Source organism: Cupressus sempervirens, chromosome 2 (genome assembly GCF_028749045.1).
Source record: "Cupressus sempervirens isolate cs-2001-9-10 chromosome 2, ASM2874904v1, whole genome shotgun sequence".
NCBI lineage: Eukaryota > Viridiplantae > Streptophyta > Pinopsida > Cupressales > Cupressaceae > Cupressus > Cupressus sempervirens.
In genome coordinates, this window is record NC_143119.1 from 147,184,633 (window position 1) to 147,203,789 (window position 19,157).

Here is a 19,157-nt window from a genome sequence, read left to right on the forward strand (position 1 = left end):
TGGATGCATCCATTAGATCATACAATCACTTAAACTTGTAGATTACTATTCTAGGTCAAAACATGTATGTAGAAATGTGAACATAAAACATAACAGATTAAATAACACATTTGACACTACGATTTTATGTAGAAACCCAATTTGGGAAAAACCACTAGTGACATGCTACTCATTCTCACTCTTCTTAAGTGATGCCCTATAAAAGACCAACCCTATTAAAGGTTACAATACACACTATTAAATGTGATCTGGTTAGAGGATTTCAATCACCCAATTAGTTGTGAGCCTTTTTAGAGGACTTCAGATCATTCATTTGGAATGAGATCTAGTTAAAGGATTTACAAATGACTATTAGGTCAACATTAATCTAAAGGATTTACCCTAGACTGGTACAATGATTAGAATGTAATAGTAAGGATTGATCTGATAAAAAATTACAACTCATTTGTAGATTATAGATCTTTGTTTTAGTCCTCCATTGTTCTTTGCTTTCACACACTTCAACTTTGATAGTTTGTTCACCCTTCAAGCATTCATACTCTTAAGCCTTCTTTCTTTTCTTTCCAATAGAAGTCTCTTCTATTCAGTCTCTAAATGAAGCAATACCTTAGACCTCTTGTCTAACTTAGGTTCTCGAACATTGACCAACCTTTCTTCTGACCAACCATCTCTATAAATATAAAATTAAGATCTTTTGTCATTCATCCTCTATCATCCATTTTACGGTTAGGCGGGATTAGGTAGGATTCAATGAATCTACCCATCTTTTCATTTGAGTCCCTTCTAGAAACTTCTCCTTTAATACTCTTTGAATTTGCCTCAAAATGGTTTACCATAAATTCTGTGCCACCAACTCATCATAGTTATCTTCCACACACTTCACAAAATTTAAGAAAACAAAATAGTCAGCTTAGATTTGTCAAATATTTGATTTAACATGAATGCTGACACTTGACTTCCAAATTGTTCTTTCACTCATCTTTAACTAGATCACTCAATAAACACTAAAGTTTATTGGTCCTTGACATCAACTAAACTTTACTTGACTTACACTATATCACTCAACATATAATGAACTTTTATTTTTCTTGGCTCCAACTACTTTTCTACTTGGCTTGCATTAACTTTGCTTGGCACCTACTATCCACTCAGTCAAGCTTAGTAGAATCAATTCTTCTTACTTGCTCTTCTAGACTTAGTCAGTGTATCCAACCCTTGCAACCTTAAGTAGATAATCAATGTACTATAACATCACTATCTTAACTGATCTTTGTACTCTTTATTACCATAACTCAACCTTTCCTCTAGGTTCTTTTGTTATCTTATTTGATCAAAACCTCCTCAATAATCAAACAAATTATAGTACTCAAATAAACTAAGCCGTTCTCTTACCAACAAGTAGTAGGTTTGACATTAGTGATAAAGTAGTGATTGAAACATATTCTCATACTTGAATCAATCTGTTTTCAACAATCTCCCTCTTTGGCATTGATGCAAAACTAGTAGCAACAACATTACCAAAAAGAAAATAATTGCTTGTATCGAAATCTCTCCCTCTATCAACAAATTTCATCTTGTGTATAGGTTAAAAAAATCTGTTTTGATCAACATACAATCAACTCATCCTTATGACTCCCTTTTGATCACTTCCTCTAATATTTAGTTATCTGTCTCTGTCTATTCTGTTCTTATATCTCCATCAAAACTATCTCCCTCTTACTAGGTAGATGTATGTCTTTTAATCATTTCTCCCTCTATAGTAGACCATTAGGTACACTATCTCCCTTTGAATAGATATTCCATGTTTCTTCCTTTGACTGGTAGTACACTTTCTCCCTCTTTGGAAACAATACCAAAGACTTGTCATCTCAACATGTAGATATGAACATTTTTAGTTTCTCCATCTCTCACCTAGCTTGTGACTAATTTGCAGCTCCAACTCCTTGATTACTTTAGGCAGATCCTAGAGTAAGATCTACTATATCAATGTGTAACATATATCAATCATCTCAGTTGATGCAGGGAACTTCTTATGCTTCTCAAATATCCTAGGATAGGGGTATCACCCTTATTTTACCTCTTAGATACTCATGAGAATTCTTAGGTAATACTTTTGTGAAGATATTAGCTATCTATTCTTTTGTATTCACATATTCCATCTTCACCTCTTTGTCTTGAACTAACTCTGTCAAGTAATGATACTTGATTACAATGTGCTTAATATTTTAATGTATCATAGGGTTGTTTGGTGTATTTATAGCACTTTTATTATCACAATAAAGTATCATAGGTTTAGTGATTTCCTCCTTCATACCTTTGAGTAGTTGTTTGATCCACACAATGTTTGTACAATTTATTGCAACATCAACATATTCAGCTTCAATAGTAAATTGAGATATGCAATTTTGTTTCTTGCTAGTCCATGTAACCAACCTTTTTCCTAAGAAAGATGCTCCTCCACTAGTGTTCTTTCTGTCATCAATATTTCTAGCCTAATCAACATTAGTTGAGGCTCTAAACTCAAACTTCTCATTTTTCTTGTAGTATAGACCATAGTCTTTTGTTCCTTTTAGATATCTCATTTTCTCATAACAACCATCAAATAATTCTCCTTGGGATTAGCAAAGAATCTTGTAACTATCCCAATAGATAATGTAATATTGGGTATACTATGAACTACATATTGCAGTTCACCAATCATAGACTTGTACAATGTTTGATTAACCTTATCTAAATTATCATTCTTTGACAATTTGTGTCTTGTCACCATAAGTGTGCTTACTAGCTTGGAATCTTCCAATCCAAATTTTTTTAGTATCTTGTTTACATACTTAGACTGAGTGATGTATATACCATATTTTATCTGATGTACTTGTAAACTCACAAAGAACTTGATCTCTCCAAACATAGACATCTCAAATTCTTTCTTCATTTCATTTGCAAAGGCTTTAAATAAAGTATCTTGACTTCCAAATATGATATCATCAACAAAAATTTTAGATAATAAAATACCTTTTCTTTTTTCTATCTCCAAGTACACATTGTTGTTATCATTAGTTCTCTCAAATCCAATTTTCAAAAGATAATTGTGAAGTCTTTAATACCATGCTCTTGGTGCTTGCTTCAAACCATATAAAGCTTTATGTAGTCTACATACCATGTTTTTGTTCTTAGCATCAACAAATCCTTCTAGCTATTCTATATAGACCTTTTCTTCTAATACACCATTCAAAAATATAGATTTAACATCTAGTTGATAAACTTTGAAACCTTTGTATGTAGAGTAAGCAAGCATAATTCTTACTTTTTCTAATCTAACAATAGGGGTGAATGTTTCTCCATAGTTTATCCCTTCTTATTGCACATACCCCTTGCAAACTAATCTTGCCTTATTTCTTGTGAATTCACCATTTTCATCTAACTTGTTTCTATATACCCAAATGTTTCCAATCACATTTTTATCTTTTGGTCTAGGAAACAGAGTCCATGTCTTGTTCTTCTCAATCTGTTCAATCTCTCCTTCTATGGCTTTACTCTAGTTCACATCTTCTAAGGCATCTTTCACTATTTTAGGTTCGTGCAAGCTAAGAAAACATGTATCACTTCTTAGCTTGTTTCTTGTCATTGGTCTTGCATCTTTATCTCTAATAATTTGTGCAACAGGGTGATGTCTTTTGACATACTTTGAAAATCTTGGTTTTGCTCTATTTTCCTCATTAATTTTGTCAACTTCTGAATCACTATGTACTTCTCTACTAGGTAATTCAAAATCTCTTTCATGTACACTAATATTAGAATCAAAATGTTCCTCAACTTCATTCTATAATTTGGCACCTAACTGTAGCTCAGTTCCTAAATGCAACTTGACATTCATTGTATGTGATTCAATAGTCAATAAAACTTGCTGTTGATTTGCAACTTGATTTACAACTTCTTCATTAGTAGACATACCTTCATAAAAGTATACAAAAGATTTGTATTCCTCTGGTTCCTCCATAGGTTTAGCCTCATAGACCTTTCTATATTCATCAAATTTCACATTTGCACTTTCCATTAATTTGTTAGTTTTAGAATTTTAAACACTTATAAGCTTTAATTCTTGTGGAATAGCCAAGGGATATACCTTCTTTACTTTTTGTATCTAATTTACCACTCTTGAAATCTTTGAGAACGTAACACTTGCTTCCAAATACCTTAAAATATTTCACTTTGGGTGAGTATCCATACCATAGTTCAAAAGGTGGTGAATGAGTACCTTTCTTGACTTGCACATGGTTCAAGGTATAGACAACTATACTTACAACCTCTCTTCCATATTTCAAAGCAACATTCTTCCCCATCATGAGTGTCCTAGCACAATCTATTATAGATATGTTCCTCCTTTCAACAATTCAATTTTGTGGAGGGGTCCTAGGGGAAGATGTCTTTATTTTGATTCCTCTATCATTACAAAATATCTCAAACTCATTTGATGTAAATTCTTCTCCTTTGTTAGATCTCAATTTTTTTACGCTTTTACCTATTTCCTTCTCAACTCTTTCTAAGTACCACTTAAACATTTGAAAAGCATTAGATTTCTATTTTAGAAACATAATTGTCATCATTCTAGGATAATCATCAACAAATAAAATAATGTACTTATCACCTTTGTAGCTTTGCACATTAGCTGGTTCACACAACTCAGTATGAAGAATATCCACAATTCCTTTAGAGGTGTGAGTCTTACTCTTAAAACTAGACTTTGTCATTTTGCCTAACTAACATTGTTTGCAAATTATATTGTCAAGTCTCTAACTCTTCTCATGTTACTAATACTAACCAAGTTATCAAAATTAACATGACATAACCTCTTGTGACATAACCACACATCATCAAATTCTACAACTAGACAAGTAGCATCATCCATATCAAGGTAGAATAGATTACCTCTAGTTTGGTCACCTTTTCCAATTATTTTTTTGTTAGTATCATATATCTTAGCTATCGTGTTCTCAAACTCAACCTTGCAACCTGAACTATTCAGTTGTGACATAATCAACAAATTATAGTTAAGTCCTTCAACATAATAATTATTGTCACATAAAATCTTTTCTGTGAGTTTGATAGAACCTTTTCCTTTTATTAGACAGGATGCATCATTACCAAACCTTACACTATTTCTATCATAATAATTCAAGATAATGAACTTACTGTTATCTCCAATCATGTAATGTAAACATCCACCATTAGTGATCCATCTATCGTTCTCATTCACACAAAGTAACTAGTGCAATTAACTCATCCTCATCAAAATCATCCTTCATTATAACATACACCACTTCATCATCATGATCATTAGATCCATCTTTGGTTTCCTTTTCTGCAATGTATCAAGTCTTCTTGCCTTTGTCTTTGCAATCTTTGTTGTCCTCATCTCTTCTATTTTTGTATTTGTCTCCACTTCTATTGCTCTTCTTCTCTGGACATCTAGCAGCAATATGACCAACCTCATTACAATTAAAACACATGATAAGTAGCTTATCTTTGAATTCACTTTTACCTCTATGAAATCTCCTTGCTAGTAGTGCTTCAAGCTATTCCGCATCCTCCTCATTTATACTACTGTCACTAGAAACATATTTAACCTTTCTCTTCTTCTTCTCATTAGGTTCCTTCAATGACAACTTACCTTTGAAAGCATATTCAACATTTTCAAATTTGAAGTTATCAAAATTAGATAGCTCAAAAGTTGTTAGCCTACCTACCAAACCTTCAAGAGTCAGATTAGAACTTGGTACACATCTCAGTTCTTATATTGTAGAAATTTTAATAGTATAGATGGGCAAAAATGTTCTCAAAAATTTGCTTAGTACAATCTCATCATCTATCTTACTAGTAGATCCTCTTATAGCATTAATAACATCTTTTATCCTATAACAATATTGAGCAACATTCTCACCTTCTTGTATCTTCATATCATAAAACTTACCTCTAAAATTTTCAGATTTGGCTCTCAAAATATTTGTTTCTCCTCCATAGATGGTGTGAAGAGCATCCCACATCTTCTTTGCACTATCAAAACCCTTGATGTCATCAAACTCAACATATCTTAAGGAAAAGGGAATCTCCAACATTTCCTAATTGTGTTCTTTCTCCTTTTTTCAAATCTTCAACAGTTAGGGGTCTAGCAGGGTTAACATGCTCAATGGTGATTGTAGATTATGCATGGTCTCCAAGACTCCTAGGTGTAGCTTCATCAAAATTTTTCATGTGGGAAAGTTGTCCTTGTTAAGCTTTGCTACCTCTCTTTTTTACATCTTGATCTTTTGATTCTAGTACATTCAAACTAGTCCTCTTAAGTAGATGGCTCTGATACCAATTATTAGAATTTTTTAGAATAACTAGGGGGGTTGAATAATTTATCCAAGGTCCTGATGTACAAATAAAACTTTTCACAACTTGGTGAACCCATATCCATAAAATGTATTCATGCATGCATCCATTAGATCATATAATCACTTAAACTTGTAGATTACTATTTTGGGTCAAAACATCTTTGTAGAAATGTAAACATGAAACATAATAGATTCAATAACACATTTGACACTAGAATTTCATGTGGAAACCCAATTTGGGGAAAACCACTAATAACATGCTACTCATTCTCACTCTTCTGAAGTAATGCCTTATGAAAGTTCAACCCTATTATAGGTTACAATACACATTGTTAAATGTGACCTGGATAGAGGATTTCAATCACCCTATTAGGAGTGAGCCTTGTAAGAGGACTTTAGATCACTCACTTGGAATGTCACCTAGTTAAAGGATTTACAAATGACTATTAGGTCAACCTTAATATGGAGGATTTATCTTAGACTGGTACAATGATTAGAAAGTAATAGTAAGGCTTGATTTGATAACAAATTACAAATCACTTGCAAATTATAGATCTCTATTTTAGTCCTCCATCCTGCTTGGCTTTCACACACTTTAGCTTTGATAGCTTGTTCACCCTTCAAGAATTCATACTCTTAAGCCTTCTTTCTTTGCTTTCCAAAAGAAGTTTCTTATGTTCAGTCTTCGAATGAAGCAATACCTTAGACCTTTTATCTAACTTAGGTTCTCAAACATTGACCAACCTTGCTTCTGACCAACCATCTCTATAAATAGAAAATTAAGATATTTTTTTGTTCATCCATTATTGTCAATTTTAAGGTTAGGTATGATTAGGTAGGATTCAATGAATCTACCCATCTTTTCATTTGAGTCCCTTCTAAAAACTTCTCCTTTAATCCTCTTTGAATTCTCCTCAAAATGGTTTACCATGAATTTTGTGCCACCAAATCATCATAGTTATCTTCCACACACTTTACACAATTATAGAAAATAAAATAGTTGGCTCAAATTCATCAAATCTTCAATTCAACATGAATACTAGCACTCAACATCAATATGTTATCACTCAACTTCCAAACTATTCTTCCACTCATCTTCAACTAGATCACTTGGCAAACACTAAAGTTTACTAGTGCTTAGCATCAACTAAAATTTACTTAGCTTACACTATATCACTCAATATATACTGAACTTTCACCTTGCTTGGCTTCAATTGATTTTCTGCTCGACTTGCACTAACTTTTCTCGGCACCTATTGTCCACTTGGTCAAGCTTGGCAGACTCAATTCTTCTTACTTATTCTTCTAAACTTAGTCAATGTATCCAACATTTGCAACCTTAAGTAGATATTCAATGCACTATAAAATCACTATCTTAATTGATCTTTGTACTCCTTTTGAGTACCATAACTCAATCTTTCCTTTAGGTGCTTTTGTTATCTCATTTGATCAAAATCTCCTCATCAATCAAATAAATGATAGTACTCAAATAAATGAAGGAGTTGCCTTAGTAGCAAGTAGCAAGTTTGACATTAGTGACTTAAAAATGATTGAAACACATTCTCATACTTGTATCAATTTATTTTCAACAATATTTCTACATGAAGTGTAAGAGGTGGTCAGATCCAACTATAACCATTGATTTGCAATCCCCACTAGCTCTTTCTAAGCAATATCCTAGCACATGGAACACAACACTCAATCATTGGGTAATCATACATTGAGACATTCCAATAATAAATCAATAAACACCTCATTTTCCATGCCATAATTTTTTTCTCACACATTTGGTAAATTTTATAAAATGTTTGCATTTTTAACATAAATCCAAGGTGTACAATTTGATAACTGTCCCAAAGTCAAAAGAGGTTTTTTAAATTTTATTTTACCGTAATGAGACCTAAATCATCAAATTTATCCATGTATTTGTGTTGTTGTCAACAAGTGCATGAAATTTGGAACCCTCGCCATATTGAATTTGGGTTTGGTAGTTAGATTTTAGGAGGCCATAACTCACTAATTTGGGCTCCAAATTGAGCACATTTTTCTTTATTTTGGCCTACATTTCCTATATTTGTTGCCAGTGCAATTATTTTTCAGTTTTGGTGAATAGATTTTGTAGAATTGGTAAATTTTGACTATACTTGCATAACCCTAATTTTAACAACTTCCCAGGCTTCATTTGGGGTCATACATACACATTTTCAACTGCTATTTTTTTAAAGTTCATGATTAGTTGTCTATTTTCCATATCTGACATTAGTGTGGAGTAATTATTAGTGAACATTTTCAATATTTGGTCATTTTTGGCCTTTTTTGGTATTTTCAATTGATTAGATCCTTAAAAGATCTAGTGTCTTCTATTTTTTAGTCTACTATAGCTTCATATTTTTTTTTATAACCATCAAAATCAAAAGTACATTTTGGTTCATTTTGACAAGTGGCAATTGTACATACACTAAGTATAAAGTACCAAAATCATCTATTTTGGTTCTATGTTACAAACACTAGAACATGCTTCATCATATCTGCAATGATCAATTGATTTTGAGCCAATGCTTTGATCATAGATTAGAAAAGAAACAACTTAGGTATTCTTTTAATATTTTAAACAAATTATTGAAGAGTGATCTATTCCAAGACAACTATGTTCAACATTTTTATATCACTGAAATGTTTGAGTGAGAAAAATTCTCTTATTTTTAGAGAAAGGAAGGGACTCCACTTGCATCACAACCCTTGTTTCTTGTGGAATGAGGCACTCATTTACCTTTAGTATGTTGATTAGAATGATCTCTTTACAATATGTAACCATTGTTACTTATGAAATATGGCATTCATTTACCTTTATTGTGTTCATTAGATTGTTAGAGCTACTAAAAAAAACTGTTTGAACAAAATACAAGTGTAGGATAGAACATGTGATGTACTTGAACCACCTAGAGAATCCCAATTTTAATGAAGTAAGACAATGGTTTTTAAGGTGGAAAGGACTATTTCTCCTTGAGCTTCTTGCTAATAAGAGGATAAGAAGTCAACTAAATGTAGCCCTCAAGCTATAGAGGGTATGACTGTGGAACAACCTAGGTCTAGAGAGAATGTAAGCTATCTTAGGGTGATGGAGCAACGCCAATTTGAGGCACTTCAATAGCAATAAGTAACAATAAGATATGCTCAACAACAAGCTTCATCTTCCGTGGGAACTGAAATTCACTTGAACTATCCCATGGGTGACCTCAATTGAGTTTGAGGGAAGTGACTCAAACATATGCACAAGAACATGACATTCAATTTTTCCCTAAAGTGGGACACACACACACGATGGTCTTCAGGTTTATGGATTTGGATCTATCAATGTGTATCTAGAATCTATAAAAAAAAGAGTTCTTGCACAATCTAGAGATAGATAGGTGATTGAATCATTAGATAAGCTAGTCGAGATGCATCATAATCAAACTAGAGGAAATCATTGATAAATTAAACATATAATGAAGAGAAAACATGAAAACTTAAATTCTAAAATGCTAAAATAAAAGCTATTGAGAATCAAACTATTGGAAATATAAAAGGAGTAACTAAGAGAAGAGGGGTGAATCAATTACCACTAAAATAAATCCCAGATCCCTTAGATGTCAATACAAATCAAAACATAAACTCTGATTAAATTGTATTATGGTGTTACTTGGCAAACACACAAGCACTCTATTTATACTAGCAAATGTTGTAACTTAGTAAACACTAAAATAGAAATAGTAACTTAGAAAATGAAAATCTTAAGATATTTTTCTGTTATTAGCATTATTTAACTTAGTTGCATACACATAAAATAAATATCATGAACACAAGTGACACCAAGATTTAATGTGGAAACTGAATTTGGGAAAAACCACTAATTGCAACTAGTTATTGTTTTTCACTCTTCTAAAATGAGACTTGTTAGGAGCCAACCTTGTTAAAGGTTAGACAACACACTATTAAGTGTGGTCCTATTAGAGGATTTAGTCACCCTATTAGGAGTGGCCTTGTTAGAGGATTTACAAATATATGTTAAGCTACAATGGTTAGAGAGTAACAATGAGATGACTTGATTTTTAATGCAACTGAATTGCTGATTACAAATCTCAATTCTGGCTTGTATACTTGATCCTTTCTAATCGAATGTATCTTTGTAGCTCAACAAAGATATTTTTCTTATCCTTCTAATTCTCTTCCTCTAAGCATCTTCAAACTTCTATTATCTTCCACACATTCAATCCTCAACTTGACCTTATATTTATATCTTACACATTGTCAAGTTGGCTTGAATACAACTTATAATACTTAATATTCATCTCCTCAGTTAGCTAGAATCAAAAAATAAATCAATTGAACTCAATATGCCAAAAAAAGAAAATTCTTCATTAGCTAACCTTGCTCGATAGACACTAACTTAGAAATGATTTTCTTGTGTTAACCAAGTGAACTTGATTAACACTGCATATTCACAAAGTTCCTTTGGTAATTGAGTAAGCTCAATTAACACTAGTTCCATCCAACTTTTCATTCATTAATTGAGTGAGTTTGGTTAACACTCAACTTCTATGAACTTCACTTTGTCACCTGAGTGAACTTGGTAGACACTATCTTCTGAGCTTGGCAAACTTTGGAATGCTTGGCAGACACAGAAAATTGTCTTAAATGCCTGCGTGAGCTTGACATACACTGACTGGAAATGAAATGACATTTTGTGTAACATCAAAGACAATATGCAATTAATCAATTTTTTTCAACAATCTCCCTCTTTGGCATTGATGGCAATACAACATGTCATAATACAATGAAATTTTAGAGCAAGAATAAGGTAAGGAATATATCCTTAGTTTCATTCTGATTCTCATTTATGAGAACTGCTTCTATCAATTTGAACTCCCTTTGCCTTCAATTTCTCCCTCTGTCTGCAAACTCTACCTTCAACATCTTCTTCTGATATCAAAATTTCCTTCTTTGATATCATACCAAGTTCTCCCTTTTTGAAATCTTTGGAAGTAATACAATTTTTTGTGAAATATGTACCCTCCCTCTTTATAATTTTTTTGGTAATATGACAACAAACTCTCCCTCTTTGACATCTCATGCCAAAGATAATATTTAATGATATTAGTATACCTTATGTACTGATTCATATGCAATGTGCCCTTTTCAATACTACATCAATTGACTGATCTTCAACATGCTCTAGTTGATGCATCACTAAACTTTATTTAATGAGCTTTAGATAGGGGAATGGCCCCTAACATACCTCTTAGATACAAAAATGCATCCTTAGGTAATGGCTTAGTGAATATGTTTGCAATTTTTTCTTTAGTATTCACATATTCCAATCTTACTTCTTTATCTTATACCAATTCTCTTAAAAAATGATATTTTATAGAAATGTGCTTGATTTTGGTATGCATCACAAGATTATTTGATATATTAATTACACTAGTGTTATCATAGAATATAACCACTGGATCCTTGATTTCTATCTTCATACCTACAAATAGTTCCTTGAACCAAACAACTTAGGAATAATTAACTATTGCTACCACATATTCTGCCTCTATTGCCAAGTGAGAAATACAATTCTACTTCTTTCTTGTCCAAGATACTCGTCTTTTTCCAAGCAAGAATGCTTCACCACTGGTGCTCTTTCTATCATCAACACTTCTTGCCCAATCAACATATTTGAATGCTTTCAAATCCAAATTGCCTCCTTTCTTGTACCATAATCCATAGTCTTCAATACCCTTTAAATACCTCATGATTCTCTTTGACTTCCATCTTGTGATTTTCTTTAAGAGTTGCTAAAAATCTTGCCACCATACCAACTGCTAATGCAATATCAAGCCTTGTGTGCACTACATATTGCAATTTTCCAATCATTGATCTGCATGTGGTCTGATCTACCTCTTTGGACTCATAATTTTTGGAAATCTTATGTCCAATAGAAATAGGTGTTCCAACTAGTCTTGAATCTTCCATTCGAAACTTCTTTAGTATCTCCTTGATATATTTGGATTGAGTAATGTAGATACCATCTTTCTTCTGTTGGATCTACAATCCAACAAAGAATTTTATCTCTCCAAACATGGACATCTCAAATTCTTTACTCATATATTTTAAAAATGCCTTGCATTAATCATCATTTCCTATAAATAAAGTGTCATCCACAAAGATTTTGACCCATATAATTTTCTTATCTGGTCCTTCTTTCATGTACAAGTTGTTGTTATCATTTATTCTTTGAAAACCAATCTTTATCGAGTAGTTATGAAGTTTTTTAGACCAAGCTCTAGGAACTTGCTTGAGACCACACAATGCTTTGTGTAATTTACAGACCATATCATTTTTTCTAATATTCCACAAAACCTTTAGGTTGTTCTATGTAAACTTCCTCTTCAAGAATTTTGTTTAAGAATGCAGATTTTACATCCATTTGATAAACTTTAAATCTTTTATGTGTAGCATAAGCAAGTAAAGTTCTAACACCTTCTAATCTAGCAACAAGAGAAAAAGTTTCACCATAGTCAATACCTTCTTCTTGAGAATAACCTTTGCATACTAACCTTGCTTTGTTTTTTGAAAGTTCTTCATCTTCATTCAACTTATTTCTAAAAACCCATTTGGTGTCAATTACATTTTTATCCTTGGGTCTAGGAACAAGAGTCCAAGTCTTATTCCTCTCTATCTATTCTATTTCTTCATTCATAGTTTCAATCCAACTTTCATTAACCAAAGCATCTTTCATCGATCTAGGTTCAAATTTAGCAAGCAAACATGTACCTTTTAATTTCTTTCTTGTCATTATTCCATTTGACTTGTGTCCAATGATCTGATCAAGTGCATGGTGCATTTTGACATATCTTGCTAGCACATGTACTTTGGATTTAGAATTTGTTCCACTAACCTCACCATGATCTATATCAAGCTTGGGTCCCATTGTCTATGACTCGGGTCCATTAGACTCAATTTTCTCTAGCAATAACTCTGTAGCTTTTGACATGACTCAGGTCCTTCAAATTGTGACTTTGGTTGTACTAGTTGTAACTCAGTAGCTTTTGGAAATTTTGGGGACTTAGGAAGTGAAGTCTGTTGACTTCTAATTTTATTGGCATTGTATCACGTTCATAGTAGACAAACCTTCAATAATCCTCAAGTTCTTTGTTGCTTTCTTCTTCACTCTTTTCTGCAAACTCATCAATTCTCACATGTGCACTTTCTATGATCTTATGACTTGAAAAATTCAAATATTTGTATGCTTTACTTCTGCAAGAGTATCCTAAGAATATTCCTTCATCACTTTTGACATCAAATTTACCTTTCCTAGTTTCCTTCAAGATATAACATTTTCTGTCAAATACTTTCAAGTAACTTACATTAGGTTTGTAGCCATAACATAGTTCATAAGGAGTTTTATTTGAGTCTTTCTTCAACTATATTATATTTAAGGTATGGACTGTAGTACTGATTGCTTCCTTCTAGTATTTGATTATAACACTCTTTTTTATCATTAAAGTTCTTGCACAATCCATGATGGATCTATTCCTTCTTTTAGCTATACCATTCTGTTGTGGTGTACTAGTGGTTGATACTTGTCTCTTAATTCCTCTTTCAATGCATAATTCATTGAACTCATTTGAAATGAATTCACAACCTCTATATGATCTCAAACACTTTAATTTCTTTCTAGTTTCTTTCTCTACTCTTTCCAGATACCACTTAAATTTTTGAAATGCTTCAAAATTTTCTTTCAGATACATTACAATCATCATTCTAGAATAATCATCAAAAAAAAGAGTAAAGTACTTATCTCGACTATAACTCTCAATTCCAGTAGGTCCACATAAGTCTTTATGAACTAGCTCCAAGACTTCTTCAGGATAGTTGTAGCTTTTGAAACTTGTCTTTCTCATCTTACTAATTTGACAATTTTGCATAGGCCCATATCAGGTTTCCTTAGGCTAGGAATACCTCTTACTCTTTTCTTTTTTCTTATCTTGATTAGATTATCAAAATTCACATGACATATCCTTTTGTGTCATAACCAACTTTCTTCTACTTTAGCAATAAAACATGAACTTTCACTAAGTTTTAGGTAGAATAGGTTATCTTTTGTTTGTTTTCCAGACCCAACTAGATTTCCTTTTCCATCTAGTAGTTTAGCCTTCCCATTCATGAATTCTACATTGAATCCAATGTTATTCAACTGTGCCACACTCTATAGATTATGCTTTAGTCCTTCAACCCAATAAGCATTATCACATCTAAGTTCATTTGTTAGTGAGATATAACCTTTTCCCTTTATGCAACATGGCTCATTTTTTCCAATCCTCACACTTCTACCATCATAATGTTCCATGTGTTCAAACTTTGTTTTGTCACTAGTCAAATGATGTGAGCAACCACTATCAGTCATCCATGTATCATTTTTGCTAACATGAGAGATAAGTTCTATTTTATCTCCATCATTAGATCCATCTTTTACAACAATATATACCATTTCATCATCTTCACCACTATCTGAATCTTTAGCCATAAAACAATATTTCTTACCTTTTTCCTTGTAGCCTTTGTAGTTCTTGAAATCCTTCTTGCCTTTGTACTTATTGTGTTCCTTTTCATCTTTGTCTTCTCTATTTTGACATCTTGCAGCAATGTGTCCAACGTCTTCATAAGAGAAATAGATTAAAGGAATCTTTCCTTTGCTTTTGGAATATCTTCTTGCAAGTAATGCCTCAATAGTTTCAAGATCACTATTAGAACTATCTTGCTCTCAACTTTCAAATTGATTGGCTTTTGACTTTTTGGCTTTCTTCTTAAGTGACAACTTGGCTTCAAATGTAGGCTCAAGATTTTCTAGAACTAGGAACATAATTATCATAGTTATCTAGCTCAAACGTTGTCAATCTTCCAACTACTGCATCCAATGTTATGCCATTCTTTGGATTGCATCTCATTTCTTGAATCATTGATACTCTGATTGCATATATAGTAAGAAGTCTTTTGAGAAATTTTCTTACCACTATTTCATCCTTAATCTTTCCTCTTGAAGCTTTGATAGCACAGACACTGGCTTTGATTCTCTCATTGTATTTTGCAATATTCTCATCTTCTCTCATCTTTATTTGATCAAATTGTCCTCTGAGACTTTTGGCTTTAGCTCTTCTTATATTATCATCTCCTCCATAGATGAATTTTAGCTTGATCCAACTAGTTCCATAGTATTTAACCTCAACAAATTTTGCATAGTTGATAGATGAAGCAATATCAATCATCATGATGTTACGCCTCTTCTTCTCTGCAATTTCTTCAATAGTCATAGTTCTAATAGGTGAAGTGTATTTGGCATCTAGATACTTTAGCCCTAAATCTCCAATGGTTTCCAAGTGTAGCCTAATGAGTTCCTACCATGCCTTAAAGCTATCTCTGTTTAGCTTTGGGATCTCCCTTCTATAAGACGTCTTGATCTTTAGCTTAGGTCCTTGAAACCTTTTCTATAAGCACCAAGAAGAACCAATACCAGTTTTTGGTTCAAACAGAAGAGGAGTAACTAAGAGGGGAGAGGTGAATTAGTTACCACTAAAATGAATCTCAGATCCCTTAGATGTAAATATAAATCAAAGCATAAACTATGATTAAACTGTATTCTATTGTTACTCAAAATACACACAGGCACCCGGTTTATACTAGCAAATGTTGTAACTCGGTAAACACTGAAATAGCAGTAGTAACTTGGCAAATGTAAATCTTAAGATATTTTCTGTGATTAGCCTTATTTAACTTAGTTTCATACACATAAAATAAATAACATGAACACAAGTGACACCAAGATTTAACATGGAAATTGAATTTGGGAAAAACCAACAATTACAACTAATTATTATTTTTCACTCTTTTGAAGTAAGCCCTATTAGGAGTCAACATTGTTACAGGTTACAAGACACAATTTTAGGTGTGACCCTATTAGAGGATTTAATCACCCTGTTAGGAGTGGCCTTGTTAGAGGTCTTTATACACTTCAATCTATAAATGCCACCTTGTTAGAGGATTTACAAATAGCTACTAAACCAACTTTGTTAAGAGATTTAGATCATTGCTACAATGGTTAGAGAGTAATACTGAGATTACCTAATTTTTGATGCAATCCAATTGCTAATTATAGATCTCAATTCTGGCTTGTATACTTGATCCTTTCTGATTGAATGTATATTTGTAGCTCAACAAGGATATTCTGCTTATCCTTCTAATTCACTTCCTCTAAGCATCTTCAAATATTCTATTATGTTCCACACATTCAATCCTTAACGTGACCTTATATTTATATCTCACACATTATCAAGTCATCTTCAATACAACTTAGAATACTTAATATTCATCTCCTCAGTTGGCTAGAACCAAAAAAAAATCAATTGAACTCAATATACCAAAACAAGAAAATCCTTTGTTAGCCAACCCTGCTTGGTAGACACTAACTCAAAAATAATTTTCTTGTGTTAACCAGTGAACTCGGTTAACAATGCATATTCACAAAGTTTTTTTGGTAATTGAGTGTGCTTGGTTAACAGTGGTTCCATCTAAATTTTCTTCATTAATTGAGTGAGCTTAGTTAACACTCAACTTCTGTGAACTTCACTTTGTTGCCTAAGTGAACTTGGTAGACACTATCTTCTAAGCTTGGCAAAATATAGAATGCTCAGCAAACATAGGAACTATCTTCAATGCCTAAGTGAGCTTGTCATACACTGACTAGAAATGATATGACATTTTGTGTAACATCAAAGACAATACACAATAAAAAAATATTTTCAACACAAACACCTATGCCAGAGTTACAACAATTATGAAGCTGATTTTAGATATGGTAGAGGAAGATATTTAGAAGTTTGATCTGAATTTAATGCACAAGAGAGAGTTTGTGGTAATATACTAGAAAGAGAAGGAGTGGCTTCAGAAAGAGACTGCACGATAGAAACAAAAACTAGACTATGTATTGGATATTATGGGAGCACTGGATAGAATTTAGGAAAGTGTTGTAGTAGGTACTATGACATCAGAATCACTTGCAAGTGTCTTTGAGAATTTACAGTCCAAATATCGCGAGGACTACAAGTCGTGCAATTTATCATGCATTGCATCTACATTTGCTTTGTCATTTATTATAAGAGTGTCTCAAGGTTGAGAACCACTTCAACATCCTTTGCATGGTTTAGAGATAATGTTATTGTGGAAGAGGCTTCTACAAGGGAATGAGCCTCATGATTATGCTATTTACATAGAGGAAAAACTTTCTTTTTCAACTCCTTACACTCAACTCTTCACTGAATTTTTTCTTCCAGCAATGAGAATAGCTGCTACAAATTCCTAGAAGCAAAGGGACCCTAAACCTGTGCTAAATTTTCTAGAGACATGGGAGAAGTTACTACCAAATCTAGTACTTCATAACATTTTGGATCTTATAGTGATGCCCAAATTAACAACAATAATAGATACTTGGGATCCTTGCAAGGAGACTGTGACAATACATGCATGATTACATCCTTGGCTTCCATTTTTGGGCTACTGTATGGAGCCTTTATATCCAACCATTCGTTATAAGTTGGGGAATGTGCTTCATGCCTGATATGCAAGTTATACATCTGCATATGTAATTTTATCACCTTAGAAAATTGTATTTGATCCTACTAGCTGTGAACAACTGATTGTTCATTTTATTGTACCTAATATGATGATAGTTCTATAAGAATTTGTAATCAACCTAGCTAATAAAAAACCACACAAGTTTAATTGAGATAACTATTCCCATTTATCATATGGTTGCAATTTTGGAGGCAACATTTTTTCCAAAGTGGCCTCTCAAACTATTCATTTATTGATTACTCATTTAGGGCCTGATTGGTTGCTAGAATATGATTTAGGAATTGGAATCTAAAATCCTTTATTTGGGATTCTAGAATTTGAAATCCATATTATAGTTTCTAGAATTTATTAGGGACTGTTTGGTTCAAACTCAAAAATATTTGATATTAGAATTGTTTTATTCCAAGCCTGTTTGGTTCAAAAAATGAATATAAAAGTTACAGTGAGAAATGCGATTCATATCTTCAATTTTTTCAAGGTCCTATTAATGACTCTTCCAACTCCGCACATGCCAAAAATGTCAATGTTTATTGCAAAATAAAAACTTAAGAAAAAGTTAAAAGAAAGATGAAAGAAATTAGATATGTGTGGTACTAGTTATTTTATTTAATCCAAACATATGAGCAGGTGTAACAATAGCCAAAATCTTCCCTCCAATTTTAAAAAATTGTGTTCATATGAATTTCTGCAATAATCTTTCTAATTTCTTCAAGAAATCCCTGCTAATTTTTACAAAATGACATTCAAAAGGTGCCTAAAGTAGATGCAAAGATTATCATTTCTTGAAATGCCTCACTCTCTCGATTACATCTCAATTAAATTTCAAAAATATGTACAAAAATAGGTGCTCCCAAACAGGCATCTAGATGTCAAACCTAATTAAATTTCACTTTAGTAGAAATCCTCATTTTCAAAAAATGGGATTTAAAATGAGAATTAAAACATGAATTCCAAATAACAAGTATTTTGAGTAGAGACAAAATTATTATTTTAGGGATCAAATGGGGATACCAAATCCACATTTTCTATTTTGTAGACCCAAAAAGTGGATTAGGAATTTTTGAGGATTTTGAATTCCAATTCTCGCTGAAATTCGTGATCCAAATGGACCCTTAGTGATTTCAA